Source organism: Taudactylus pleione, unplaced genomic scaffold (genome assembly GCF_031769625.1).
Source record: "Taudactylus pleione unplaced genomic scaffold, aTauple2 ptg000360l, whole genome shotgun sequence".
Classification (NCBI taxonomy): domain Eukaryota; kingdom Metazoa; phylum Chordata; class Amphibia; order Anura; family Myobatrachidae; genus Taudactylus; species Taudactylus pleione.
In genome coordinates, this window is record NW_028284761.1 from 2215288 (window position 1) to 2230990 (window position 15703).

At 41.4% G+C, this 15703-nt stretch overlaps 1 protein-coding gene across 3 annotated transcripts in view; it reads left to right on the plus strand.

The window, feature by feature from the left end:
• The first annotated feature begins 12606 nt into the window (after positions 1-12606).
• Positions 12607-15703, plus strand: part of TRPS1 (transcriptional repressor GATA binding 1) — a 305578-nt gene continuing 302481 nt past the window's right edge. For 2 of the 3 annotated variants that reach the window (XM_088444375.1, XM_088444377.1), the window contains exon 1: positions 12607-12693. The gene's annotated coding sequence lies outside the window, so the exon portion shown is untranslated. Of the gene's footprint in view, positions 12694-13613; positions 13678-15703 lie in introns of those variants that run through there. The other variant, XM_088444376.1, reaches the window with a different exon arrangement.

Here is a 15703-nt window from a genome sequence, read left to right on the forward strand (position 1 = left end):
TCAGGGAAGGTTTGTACAGGAACTTACTCTTTCCCAAACTTTTCAGGATTGATGTGGCCCCTGAGCTTTAGGGGGGAAAGATTGTATGATGCTACTATAATTTTTTGGTGTGGCAACCTCGGGGTTGCTCAGGCCATTACAACCCTGAGGTTGTCACACCAAAAGGCGTCACCATTGTTTGCAGGCTATGTCTTTCTTTTGTTTTTGGTTTGTAGTGTTAATTTTCAGGGCGGACATGGGGTTGAAAATTCTGTCACGAATCCACTCTCTGGGCTTAAACGGGTTAGATGTAAAGAGCTGATAGGTGATGATAGGTGATGTGTGCCTATGTTTGGCAGCTGTTCAGACTGGACTGGCGGAACTACCAAGGTGTTCTGTTGCCCCAAGGACCTTGGGTTCCTATGAAGTGGATTGGCTTGGTTGGAAATAGTGTTGTCTCTCCCCTGAGAATACTGTTATCAATGCACTCTTATATCTGGAACTGTTCTGTTGCATGTCCCTCTCTATTAGTTATGTGAAAGTGGCTGGCGAGCATTACCTTATTCTTGAATTTGCTTGGCTGACCAGACTCTACAAAGATTTTTCTGGTTTCGAGGGCTCTAAAGGCATGGACTAGAGCTAGGCCAGTTTTGAAAGATGTGCGTCATCCTATTGATGCAAAGTTGTTACCACAGTTATTGACTGTGGACCAGATTCAGAGCCGCTCGTAAGCGGCCTCTCGTTCGCTCCGAGCGATGTTTGCCCAACTGCGCATGCGTACGGTCAGTCAGTGCGGTCGAAATTCATGTGCTCGCAAAATAGCGAATGCCTGCTAATTTGAGTGACAGGATGAGGTGTATGTGAGTGGTAACAGGGGAAGGTGCTTGAAAACGGGGAGTGGAGATCAGAATGCAGGCGTGCTTAAAGGTCAAAACGGGCGTTTTATGGGTGTGCATAATTAAAACAGCAGCGTCATTGACCACGTCACTGGGTTATTTTATAGCCAGAACTGCTCGCAAGATTGTGGTAGCAAAAACCAACCACAAGAATAGCGAGCAGTTCATACGCTGGTCGACGTACTCGATTAATCTAATAAATAGCGGACATGACGTAGGATGCGAGCGCCCAGGGGGCGTATTTTTCCAAAAAACGACCGCAAGTTTTGGTCGCTCATTCAGACCTAGAGGCATGAACAGACCGCAAAGAGCGAACGGTTCACTTGAATAGCCACCTCTATTTTCTGGACGAGCGAGCGCTAATTGCGTCCGGCTCTGAATCAGGCCCAGTTTTGAAGGGATGTGCATTTCCTTGTTTAAGGTTTCCATGTTTAAAATGCTTTCGCCATGGCTTTTCCTGGTGAGCGAATTAGTGGTGCCAGCGAAGACAACAGAATCAGATCTCCTTTGTAGGGATGGAAAGAAAAAAATTGTGGAGGGCCTAGCCAACCACAAATAGACTCTATAACGAGAGCACACAAAATAGCTATACCTCACCTCTATAAAACTTAACCTTTAATGGGTATTATGTATAACATTATAAAAAAGGACTCACAGACAAACACAACAATTAATATATAAACACATATGAATCAATAAAATGGAAGTGTAAAGATCACTTCAATAGTTATTATTACATAGTAGGCGAAAATATGTGAATATCTTTAAAGGATATAACATTTAACATCACAAATATATCAAATCAAAAACACAAGGTTCATCAAAATAAATAATTAGTCCTCTTGTGGGACTAATTATTATGCTGAGCATGTCGATATTCTCATGTAGACATGATAACTGTCAGGAATCAATTCTTGTAGGCAGCACCAAGTTTTTATGCCCCAAAAGTTCCTAATAACCAACTGGATGTTCCATTGCTGATGACCATGGATACTTTACTTTTTTTATAAGTTGAGTTCACACCGAGATCCACCACAAATCTACGGCTTTACTCTCTTATTCATGAATGAGAGTACGTCCTAAGTGCCTGTGACACAAAGTAGCAATTCTTATTTTCTAAAATATAATTATATGCAAAGCAAGACCCTTGTTTTCCTTACCACGGAGACTTTAGGATTGACAGGACCATTGAAAGATGGATGGGGCCCAGATACTGGGGAACATGGTCAAAACCGGGAGGTGTGGCCATGCACCCCTCTCCCCCCAAAAAATTACAAAAATAATATGTGCAGTGCCGCGTGCTGCAAAGGGGGACAGTGTCCCGCTCAGCAGCTAATGCAGGCCCTTCTAACAAGTTGGGGTAATTAGTACCTGCCCCCCTCTTGACGCCCCTGAGAATGCAGATATTATTGATCTTTTATCTTTTTCTTAAAATCTTGTTCTTTTATGTGTAAAAATAGAAATAGTTTTCATGGAATAGAGCTTAGATGAGGTCTCATAAGCACCACAGTAAATATCCACCTCGAAATGTGACATTAATAGCATTAGACAAATGATTGTTTTGACCTTTCTGGAAGGTTAGTGCAGGAACAGACACCCAATGAAGGAAACAGAGGTGGACACCAGTCTGTGATTCCAGTACGCTTATCAGCAACGTCATTTGCCAATGAGTTTTACTACTTACATCTCTATTATGTCAGTTCTAAAAGTAAAGTTGTAAGTAAATACAAGTTATTTTTTCATAAAAGGGGTTATAATATATTGATTGTCTATTTATATCACCACTAATTTACACTGTACAGAGAATATATGTCATTCATTTCAGTCCCTGCCCCATTAGAGCTTACAGTCTAAGGGCCTGATTCAGACCCGCTCGCGAGCGCTGAGCGCTCGCAAGCGGGTCGATGGTGGCCAAGTGCGCATGCGCACGATGGAGCCGGCTCCGTTGTGCGCGTGCGCGAGACCCGAATAACGACGGCCAAGCCGTCGCTATGGGTTTCGCACCAAAGGGGGCGTGCTGTCGATGGTGATTGACAGCACGCCCCCTTTGGTGGGTGTGCCGGGAGCGTGGCTGCCCAGACGGTGGCGTTCCCATGGGAACGCCTACCGTCTGGGGCCGGCCCCACTGAAATCACTAGTGATGTCAGTGGGAGTGCTTTTGGCTCTGATAGAGCCAAAAGTACTCCAGGGCTTGCGGCAGACGAGACCCTACCACAAGGGTCTCGTCGCAAGCCCGATGGTTGCGATGGTCTTGACCATCGCGACCATCATTTTGGTCGCTCGCTATAGCTGTGGCTGGTCACCCACAGCTATGCGAGCGGCCAGGAGGCCACTCTAAAATTCAGAGGGACGGCCCTGATTCAGAGCGAGCGCTCTGTCAGAGCGTACGGCTCTAAATTCACTAACATGTAAACGCACAAAATTACATTAGTGTCAATTTTTATCAGAATCCAATTAACCAATTAGTAAAACCGGAGCACTCAGAGGAAACCCACATAAACATGGGAGAACATGCAAACTCCACACAGATGATACCTGACTTCATGACTTCAGTGCCGTAATGCAGTAATCTAACCACCTCGCCTCGCCCCTTTGTGCTGCTCTTATTGGAAATGGATTTTTTGAATGGGTCACGTTTCATGAGGAAGCAATGGCCTGTGCATCAGAAATCCAATTTTAAGGGATTCTTTTGGAGGCGTGTGGTATGTCGACACCAGACATGGGGGTACATTTACTAAAGTGCAAGTTTTTAGAAGTGAGTTTTAAAAGTGATGTTGCCCATAGCAACCAATCAGATTCTACTTAACATTTAACTAGCACCTCCTAGAAGGTAATAGCTAGAATCTGATTGGTTGCTATAGGCAACATCACTTTTAAAACTCACTTCTAAAAACTCTCACTTTAGTAAATTTACCCCAAGGTCTGAATGTCAACATGTATGTTATGTCCACATGTCAACTATTTAAATTTTTACAGTTTAAAAGCCATAACCCTACCCCTAACTCTTAGGTTGGGTACACACCTGTACAATCACACTTTTTACTTTTGATTTCACTTACTTAAGTCCCAATGACCGTGCCGATAAGCCCACCTATACAATCTAACTTGAGATCTTCGATTTCCCATCTGTCTAAAATATCTAACAAACCAAATTATTGTGTCATCCAGTGGCACTGGATAAAAAAAATAGAATATTACAAAACAAGGAGTATAGATGTAGTACTTTGGGCCTGATTCAGAGCCGGACGCTATTTGTGGACGGTCGTTCAGAAAAAAGGGGTGGCTATTCAAATGAACCGTTCGCTCTTTGCGGTCTGTTCACGCCTCCATGTCTGAATGAGCGAACAAATCTTGCGGTCGTTTTTTGGATAACTACGCCCCCTGGCCGCTCGCACCATACGTCATGTCCGCTATTTATTAGATTAATCGAGTACATCGACCAGCGTTTGAACTGCTCGCTATTCTTGTGGTTGGTTTTTCCTACTGCAATCTTGCGAGCAGTTCTGACTATAAAATAACCCAGTGACGTGGTCAATGACGCTGCTGTATTAATTATGCACACCCATAAAACGCCCGTTTTGACCTTTAAGCACGCCTGCGTTCTGATCTCCACTCCCCGTTTTCAAGCACCTTCCCCTGTTACCACCCACATACGCCTCCTCCTGTCACTCATATTAGCAGGCATTCGCTATTTAGCGAACCAACGATTTTCGGCCGCACTGACTGGTTCGCGCATGCGTATTACGATCAGTACACATGCGCAGTTGGGCAAACATCGCTCGGAACGAACGAGCGGCCGCTTACGAGCGGCTCTGAATCAGGCCCTTAATCCTTATCATAGATGGAAAACCCTGGTATTCATCATTTTGTATATGAAGTTCTCAATATCTTCGAAGTTTGTCCATATGGTACATGTAACAAAAATAAATAATGGAAAAAACTGTCTTAATGATCTGATATGGTATTCCCAATAATGTCTATAAGCAGAATGACATAGTTCTTGTCAAATGGTCACATGTAATCAATGCGTACCCCACTTCATTAGGAAGTGTGGTTAAATTCCCAAAACGGTTTCTTTATTCTTCCTGCCCAATTATTGTTCCAAAATAGATCCTTTATATCATAACACATTAATAATCTGAAGGGTGAGGTGATGCGTACCCTACTCACATGGTATACATACTGCGATCTGCATATAATGGTTTCTTTCAGTTATGCCCAGGGTATCCTCAGGGTTAATTCCCATATGATGTTTCCCCGCCACCGATCACACCGGGCGCCAGCGGCGTTCGCTGATTGGAGGAGACTGTGCAGCAGCAGCAGCAGCGACGCCGGATATTTTTGTTACATGTACCATATGGACAAACTTCGAAGATATTGAGAACTTCATATACAAAATGTTGAATACCAGGATTTTCCATCTATGATAAGGATTAAGGGCCTGATTCAGAGCCGGACGCAATTAGCGCTCGCTCGTCCAGAAAATAGGGGTGGCTATTCAAATCAACCGTTCGCTCTTTGCGGTCTGTTCATGCCTCTAGGTCTGAACGAGCGAACCAAACTTGCGGTAGTTTTTTGAAAAAATACGCCCCCTGGCCGCTCACATCCTACATCATGTCCGCTATTTATTAGATTAATCGAGTACATCGACCAGGGTATGAACTGCTCGCTATTCTTGGGGTTGGTTTTTTCCTACCACAATTTTGCGAGCAGTTCTGACTATAAAATAACCCAGTGATGTGGTCAATGACGCTGCTGTTTGAATTATGCACACCCATAAAACGCCCGTTTTGACCTTTAAGCACGCCTGCGTTGGAATCTCCACTCCCCGTTTTCAAGCACCTTCCCCCGTTACCACCCAAATACGCCTCAATCTGTCACTCAAATTATCAGGCATTTGCTATTTTGCGAGCACATGAATTTTGACCGCACTGACTGGTTCGCGCATGCGTATAAAGATCCGTACGCATGCGCAGTTGGGCAAACATCGCTCGGAGCGAACGAGCGGCCGCTTACGAGCGGCTCTGAATCAGGCCCTAAGTACTACATCTATACTCCTTGTTTTGTAATATTCTATTTTTTTATAAAGAGCCACTGGATGACACAATAAATTGGTTTGTTGGATTGTATGTATTGGAGCCGGGTGAGCCTCCATTTTTGTGTTGAACCAGGGGCGGCAGGTTTTGCGCACCACACTTTCTAGTCACTTTCCCAGTAGACTGTCTAAAATATTTGTTGCACAGACGCAAAGGCGGCGCTGCTGCTGGAGGTGTATGAGCAGAAGCATCGGACCAAACGATCACTTTTTGTCCGATATTGCACCATCGAATCATATGAAAATAAAAGCGCTCATACAGTAAAACCTGATCTTTCGATACGACCAGTTTTCTTTGTAGGGGCGGGATGTACTAAATGGAAAATGCGATAAAAAACACAGTTTTCCAGGGTTTATCGCATTTTCCATATGTACTATTGGGTTACCCTATAGAAGCCTACGGGCTTCTACCGCATCACGCTGGTATGAGGGATCCGATCGGATCCCTCCCAGCATGCCCCGTGGCCACCGCGTCACTCTGCGCATTCACAGATGGACTCCTGGGTCGAGAACCCGGAAGTCCAGGGCGCAGCGCTGATCGCAAAGGACAGCTCTTATCGGAAGAGGTACTTTGCGGTACTAATCGCATATGGTAGTACATATGTGATCAGTAGTGATGCGATGTGTGGCGGGATGTATCGCACAATGATAATACATCCCATCCTAGGGAAAAAAAAATTGAAGGTGCGTACACACTACACTCGTAGGATAATGCATGAACGGGTTGGGAATCGAAAGAACAGACAGATGATTGTACAGGTGTGTACCCAGCTTTAAACTGACAAGTATTGTCGACAATGAGACTGTCAACATTCACAATGTAGACAAAATGAACAGGTCGACATTGAGACCACGTTGACATTTTCACTGTCGACGTTTTGATCATGTTAAAATTCTGGTGTCCACATTCTGACTGCATACCCTTTTGGAGAACAGTGGCCACGCTCCTGAACAGCTGGCTATTAGGAATACATAAAAGTTCAAAATTCAATTTCACAAATCATAAATTGTTTTTTGATTTTCAGTTTAATATCGTGTCGGTTACTAAAGGTCATTCATAATATCCAAATTATCCTCTGGCTTACTGATAATGCATGTCAGCAAGTGCTCTGTTTACAAGAGTTCCTACAAGAGCATCTGGGTCAGTCTCCTTCTCCTTGCTCTCCTGTAGCAGAATGCAGGCTTTCTCAGCACTATCAGTAATTTAGTGATAACACTAAGTACCTGTTATTGTAGCATAGTGAAAAGTGAGAGGAAATTGAGACGGGGGAAGATAAGCGGCAGTGAGAAAACTGCGGCTCCTGTAATGAACTACGAACGTTCAGCTACGCACAGTCACTAGCAATACCAGTCTTTCCAAAATATTGTATATTTAATTATACATTGATGTCGTACAATTGTGATTAGAGTCTCCTTATTTTGGACCAGCTCATAAGAAATTGTACTTGTTGTCTATGTTACAAAACACAATTTCATATAGGAACGTTTTACGCTTTCATCTAGAATACTTTACAATCATAAATAGCAAAACAAATCTATAATAATTATAGCGTCGATAGTAAATTTGATTGTTTCTTATTAAGATTCTTTTTTACATTTTTTGGTACGTTTGTGACACGCTGTGAAAATGTATCCTTTCATTTAAGCCCGGCGTCGCCCCACTCACGGAAGAGGCTGTCGGGGTTTGATGAAGAATCACCACGGCGCCTGTTTCGCTCATAGGTCGGACAGAGACATGGCAGTGGCTGCGTTTTTTTGCCGCAGTCGTGTCTGCGTCTTTACGCTAATGACTCTACAAAGCCCTTCCCTTATGTACATCCATATGTCCGAACGTGCAAGGACTGAGGCACCCACTCTCAGAGTCCGTAGACGCTGAAATACCGTTTGGTGTGTTGCCACAGTCAGTCGCATCCATCAAAACTTGCGCCTGCACCCCTTGAATCTCTGCTACCGTGCGTCCAAATCTTCAATGCAACTCTGTGCGTACAAAATCTGGACGCATGCACGGTGCGAGCCAGGCGCTTCCGCCGGCAAATGAACATCAATGGTTTGCGTGAATATCGGAATAGTGACAGATTTAGAACCAGGCGTATTTATTTGGTGAAATAGGCAGAAGCCATGTAAAAGGCTGTGCATTAAAGTTGTCTTAAGGTGGCTCTCCCCTCCCCCATTTAGAAAGACTTTGGGACATGCTTAGATGGAGTGGGCTGCAGCCACAGACAGGACGGTCCCCCTTTCCTGCTCATAGGCACAATGAGATACTCTGCTTCAGTTGTCCTGGAGTCTTGGTGGCTGAGTAACCTTCTTCTTTTGTCTTCCCTGAATTAGAAGTTAAGGATTATAGAATATAAACTCTTATGAGCAGGGCCCTCTACCCTAATGTATATTATCCATGTCCTTGTCCTATATTGTATTGTACTGTAAGTCACTTGTCAAATTATTTGTTTATGTACTTTGTAAGGTGCTGCGGAACACTTGTGGCACCATATAAATAAAGGATAATAATAATAGCCTGGGCCCTGATTCAGAGCCGCTCGCTCTGAATCAGGGCCGTCCCTCCTCCTTTTTGGAGGGGCCTCCTGGCTGCTCGCATAGCTGTGGGTGACCACCCACAGCTATAGCGAGCGGCCAAAATGATGGTCGCGATGGTCAAGACCATCGTGACCATCGGGCTTGCGACGAGACCCTGCGGTAGGGCCTCGCTGCCGCAAGCCCTGGAGTGCTTTTGGCTCCATCAGAGCCAAAAGCACTCCCACTGACATCCCTAGTGATGTCAGTGGGGCCGGCCCCAGACGGTAGGCGTTCCCATGGGAACGCCTCCGTCTGGGCAGGCACGCCCACCAAAGGGGGCGTGCTGTCAATCACCATCGACAGCACGCCCCCTTTGGTGCGAGACCCTTAACGACGGCTTGGCCGTCGTTATTTTGGTCTCGCGCATGCGCACGACGGAGCCGCCTGCACACGCATGCGCACTTGGGCACCATCGACCCGCTTGGTCTTTAGTGTGACACCGCCTTAAAATGATGGAGGAGGCAGGTTGAAGCTAATGCTGGGCATACACTACCAGAGGCTCCCAAACGCGGTCCTAAAGGCTCCCTAACAGTTCAGGTTTTAGTGATATCCATGGCTGAGCACAGGTGGTTAAATCAAATTGACTGAGGCACTAATTAAGTCACCTGTGCTCAACCATGGATATCTCTAAAACATGAACTGTTGGGGAGCCTTGAGGACCTTGATTGGGAACCTCTGCACTGTTTAATTATCTGTCAGAAATCTGTCCAATCTGTCTGATTGGAATGAAAACCTGGTAATGTATGGGAGCAAATGACAATCGACTATTTGCTCACAAACACTGGAAAATAGCCAAAAATGGTCGTTCAGACAAATTGGTTAAAACACACGAATTTGACCAATTGTTTTTTGTCCGTTTTCCAGGGTTTAAGACCATATGATGGACTGTCATTTGCTGCCATACATTACCAGATTTTCATTCCAACCAGCCAGATTGGACAGATAATTGTATAATGGATGGCCAGCATAAGAAGGACAAACCTAGAGCACCTATCCCATGAGACAGAGGAAGACTAGAATTAAGATCTGAACAAAAGTAACTTTGCAAAAATTAAAACCTATTATAGGGAAAAAAAAAATCTGGTTATTATCCAGTCTGATGACTCCAGGGCAATTTAGAGAACACAGTAACATGAACGGATACAAAAGATTACAGCCTTTTAGATGATAAACTTTCATAAGCAGTTGCCTCTATCTATAACATTTACATCAGTTTTCCTCTGTGTACGCAATGTAATATTTTTTACTGATGATTATTTACTTACATATATAAAATACCGGCACCCTATATATATTTGTTATTTAAATAGCAAAAAAAAAAGGTAATATTGATAGATAAAGTAAGAAATTGGTGTGAAAGTAATATGTTTATTTGACATTATTTATTACATATCATTGGAAGCACACAATGGCACCGTACAGCACATAGTCTACTGGTGAACATTTTAGCTAAGAATATTATCAAATAAATATAGAATCATTGGCAGCTTCGGGTGACATGTATGTACAGTAATAACTCAATTCTACAACCATAAACATAATTCATGCACAAAATTAACTAAACAGAAATTAATATACAAAAAGTTTTCATCTATCAATCAGTTCGATTAAACTGAGAAAGGCTTTATTTCACAAATATTATCAACCGTAATATTTAAGCTCCTAATAAAGTAAAACCTTGAAATCGCCAACAGCTACAGATGAAATATGAGGTTAGTCTCCAGCTATGTATGGAGCCTTCAAATAAAATAATTAATGGACAGATTTGTCTTAGCGGCTTGCTGTTGGAGGTTCAGGCTGCTGGCAATATGTGCCAATACACTGCAGACAATACTTTTCAGTACTAGTATAGGTGATGTCATAATTCAATCACATATGTGGCACCTTATATGTTCCCTGTATGTTAAAGAGTTAAGTCAGAGTTTTATGTTGCATGGAAAAGTCTATAAACCGAAAAAAACCTGAACAGTTCTTGTTCATAGACTAAAGCTCCCCTAAAGCTAAAAATTAAAAATATCTCAGCGCCGGGAAAAATATATTACCAATGTTGATATGTGATTTTCCAAGCTGTGTTTTAATCTTTGGATCTTTGATTTCTTAACATTAATGAATTTTGTTGCATGAGCCAAGTACTCGAAACTAAAAGTTTTGCAACAAACTACAAATACTCTGTCATATAAGAACTTACAATATTCAAGTTAAAGTATGTCAATATTTATATTTAAAAACAAGTTAGTTCATATATCCTGCTATTAGTTATTTGCCAAGGCAGTTAGCTGTCATATATGAACAATGTGCATTATGCATATTGAAGTATTCCTATTCGAAGACTCATTTGAATATGTGATATTGCCACTGTGTTCTTGATACATACCATTATAACCAATAGCATGACAGTCCAGAGAATGATTTCTTACATGGAACTATTAAGCAATTTATTCATCTCAACCGATATACCTTCATATGGCTGCGTATTTACCTCTAAACTATACTGGACTGTGTACCAGATAAAATCAAATGTAGAATGTCACTGTAAAAGTTTAATAGGCATCTGCTAGAAAAGTATACAAGAAAATATGTCTATTTAAAATATGAGACATGAAATTAAAAAAAAGTAAAATACTTCCAGGAGTTTCCTCTTGGAGTCTAATTAACACAAATGTACAAAAAAGCAAAAAAAAAAAAAAAAAGAATTATACATGACAAATATACATAAAGAACATGAGCTGTTGCTGGTTATTATCACAGAAGCCAAAAAATATCACTCTTAATAGGACATTGTACTAAAATTTGTATTAAAAGAAATGCTGACCATTACTTAAACAGCCATTAAACCAAACTAAAAAGTTCACTTACAAAAAGTTCTTCTGAAGTGCAATATTTATTTAATATCTTCAGTCCATTGTATTTAAATATTCAGTAAATTTATATACAGAAATATAATGCATTATAGGTGTGCAAAACTGCAGGTACAGTACTACTCATAAGTATATTTGCATGTTATGCAATGCAACAACCTCTCTGTACTGCTACTGTCATTCACATTGTATACTGGCCACCACTGTATGTACACTGTGCTATTTCCTGATATCCTGCCCTGCATTACCCTATATCACACACTGCTTTAGTTGCATTCACATAATAATAATAATAATAATAATAATAATAATAATAATAATAATAATAATTAATTTTATTATTATTACAAACCTTAGCAGACAATACCTCATGCCTCACTGCTAAAACTTTTTTTTTCTCAAATACACTGTCCTAATTAACATTCAGCAGCAATCTTTAGCCATCAAAAAAAAAAAAAAAATCACATGAGAAAAAGTTGACACAACAGAGAGCAAAACAAAAACGCAACAATGTAACAAGACACATAACCAGAGGATTCTCCCAGCTTCCTGCTCTCTGCCTGGTGATTACATTACACACTTTTGCCAATGCACAAGCAGACACACAGCAGCAACCTGTGCCTCCAGAACACAACAATGCAACTTGGAAATGAACTGAATCAAAGAGGGAGGGGGAAGAACCAGAGAATTGGGACTCCATGCCCCCTCCCCTCCCCTTGCTTTGCTCACTGCTGCTGTCTGTAGAAGGGGAGGCTGCTGCCGCTGCTGCTGTGTCTTTAAGCCTGTGCAGCCGGGGGGTGGTGCCTGGTCTCTGCTTAAGGCTCCTTTGATATTAATAGTGTTGGTGTCTTGCAAACTGACGTAATGCTCGCAAGCAGACTGAGGTCCTCCTGACAAGCGATAACAGATCTGATACAGAACCGATCTGACTGCAATCTGGTCTCCTCCACAGCCTGGGATCTCACATTAAACCCTGAGCATCCAGATCCCCCCTTTTCTCTCTCTCTATCCCTCTCTCTCTCTGCCCCCCCTCCTCCTCCAAGCCCCCACTCCTTGTTCCTGTCTGTGTCTCTTGCACTCACTCAGACATACACACACTAAAGGGGGGGGGGACAGGAAACCTATTCTTCTCCCCCCCACACTACCAACCCCCCCCCCCCCCAAAAAAAAAAAAAATTATAATAATAATAATCAGACATCAACTCAGCAAACAACAAGGAAGCGGTTCATGGCTAACACTGGATCTTTACCATCTTCCACACTGCTGATGAGGTTACTGCAGATCAATCAACAGGTAAGGGAAGGGGAGGGGGGCAGATCCAGCCTGCAGATCAGTGCAGGAAAGGAAGGAAGCAAGGAGCAGCTTTCTGTCTGTCAGTCGTTTTACTCTCCCTCTCTCTCTCTCTCTCTCTCTCTCTCTCTCTCTCGTTAATGTTATTGTGTGTTTGCTTGGACGTGGGAGAGAGGGGTTGCAAGCAAACAAAAAAAATGTGTGTGTGGGGGGGTCCTGAGCATCTGAACCCAAACAAGTGACTTTTTCTCTCAAGGCAAGAGAGGAGGGTGCAAAAAAAAAAAATCCTCCCCACGTTTCACGTGCATTTGAGATTTCCTTCTTGTCTGTGTGTGAGTGTTTGCATGGTGGGTCAAAAAGCATGAGACATGGAAATTGGCCACTTCAGTCTCCAGTAGCCCTGGCTGTATTCTGCAGTAGTCCTGGTCCAGTCTGCAAGGAGTCCCCTTTTTGGTCTGCTTGAGGAGAAAGGGGTCAAGTTCAGGCACAGGAGGAGATAAAATAAGTCTTTTTGTTTATTTACGATCATGATGATTAGTATTTGTTGATTTTTTTTTTTTGGGTTTACTCTTGCTCCATTAAATAAAATAAAAATAAAAAAATAACTTCCAGGTTTTTTTTTTTTTTTTTTTTTTTTTCAATTTCTCCTTAAAGGAGCAACTTGCTGTTTTGCCATGGAGACAAACATTGAATGGATATAATTTTTTTTTTTTTACCATTTTTGCTTTTACCCAACTTTTTTTTTTTTTTTAAATTTAAGATATTGCTGAATTAGGACTGTATAATACTATCAAGGCTTTTCTGTTACACATTAGCGGTGATCATGAGAAGCAGGAGGACCAAGGGACAATGATGAGCAGTAGTAAGTTTGGCAAACTTTATTTATTGAAGTTAGGGGGGGAGAGGGGGGATGCTGTGGATGTGAAAAGGTCTGATTTTTTTTTTTCTTTTTCGTCCTTCCTCCCAAGTTGATTAAGCAGAGTGATGGTAAGAAGCATGTGTACTCCTGACTTTATAAACTATTTATTTGCATGTGACTTTTGTGAATGAATGGGGGACGCAGGCTACGTCACTGAATGCTTCCACATTGTTAGAAATATATAATATATATATATATTTCTATGTAATCAGTGCAGTTCTTCCTATTGCTGTCTGGAAGAATCTGGGTTTCAGAGGCACAATGTGAGATGAGTCATTACTCTTTATTCTTAATCCCTTGTATTCTATTTTATGCTGATAATAAAAGACACATTCAAAAGAGATCTGAATTAACAGATCTGCAGAATGAATGCTCTGTTCGACCAGGGTTTTTTTTTTCTTCTTCGTCTGATTTGATATAAGCATGCTTGTTGATAAACTAAACTTGATCTGAAAATCAGTGATAAGGCCTCGATTAGATTTGTGTGCCTGTGTTGGATTGCAAGAGGCGAATTTGCAGTTCTTCCTTTTATAGTGGATACACAGAGTATAAACAGTTTGCAAAGTGTTGAAAAGTTAGTGGTTTTGTTACTGCTCTAGATGATGAAGTTCTGCTGCTAGGAGAGGAACGACAAAGAAAAAAAAAATGCTTGATGTTAATCAGAACCCAAAAGGTCTAATCGCACCAGTCTGAGCCTGGAAATGTATTTTTAAATCTTAAGTAAATATACTGTGCAGCAAGAAGTTGAGGTCAGAAAGATGCAAGAGATCATTCCGTTGGGAACCTGTATGGAAACTGTAAATATGAGTAAATCACACAGTCAGTCTTTATTTCATCAGACCCAGAATAGTAAAAAAAAAAAAAAAAGTGTAAGGAAAGTTTTAATCACTTTGCTTACCCCCCCTCCCACACACATACACACTTTCTGGCTAATTTAAAATCTTTTTAGATTTTGCAAGATTCCAATTAGTTTCCTGTCTTGTTGTGTTGTTGTTGTTGTTGTGTTTTTTTATTTATTTATTTATTTTTCTGAATGAAGATTTGAAACGTGCACAAAATGTGAAAATTATTGATAAGGGGACTACAAAGTAATGTTTGGGACAAACTAATAATGCGAGTGAAAAATTTGTAACACTGTAACAGTAGCATCATTATATAGTCTTGTCATCTGGTTTCTTTTCTTTTCCTTTTTTTTTTTTTTTTTTTTTTTTTAAATAAATCTCAGTTGCTTTATATGAAAATGTTTTTACGTAATTAATTGCATTCAGTATATGAATATATATATATATATTATTTTCATAGAATGCAGCATACAGTATGTGTTTGTATGTATACAAAGGTTATTTATGTAAGTGACTAGGTAAACAGCTGGAACTTATGACAGGACTGTCTGGAAATGTTACAAGCCATTTTGATTTCTTTTCCAGTGGTTAATTTTATTTTATTATTTTTTTTTTTTTAACTTGAAGTGGCTTATACAAACACCGGCTCCCCAAAGCTTATCTTTGTGTTCAGTCTTTTTTTTTTTTTTTTCTTTTCTCTTATGGCATGTGTAACCCTGTCTGACTGGGCCTTGTGGTCTTGTAGCCTGCCTGCCTATCTTTGCCAAGGCCTAGCTAGCAGACGAGGAGTTAAAAATACCACCTGGGACTTGCTGGAGGTCTGCAAGATGTGGCGGGGCAGCAGCTTTACACTTTACAATATTGGGGGGGGGGTGAGGGGGAGTCATTAAATTTTGACTTGCTGGATGGACTAAATTTGCGAACATATCAGAGGTTTGCACACGAGGCTGGGAAACATGAACTGCACCAATCGCCTAGTCCATGCACTTATATTAAAAGCAAACATGTACAAATTGGTAGTAAAAATACTGCTGCGACACAGGGCTATATTTTGGTTCGAATATTCTGCATGAGTGTAAAATGAACCCATTCATTCAATCAACTGACAACTTTCCAACCTCTGTTTGCGTATGCTTAATTTACTTTCCACAGGGCAACTATTGTGGCAGTCTGGATTCATTTTTTGGCAGGCATGGACAACTGTAAACGCAGACGATTCTGTCCCAAATATTACACCTCACAAGTCAAATTG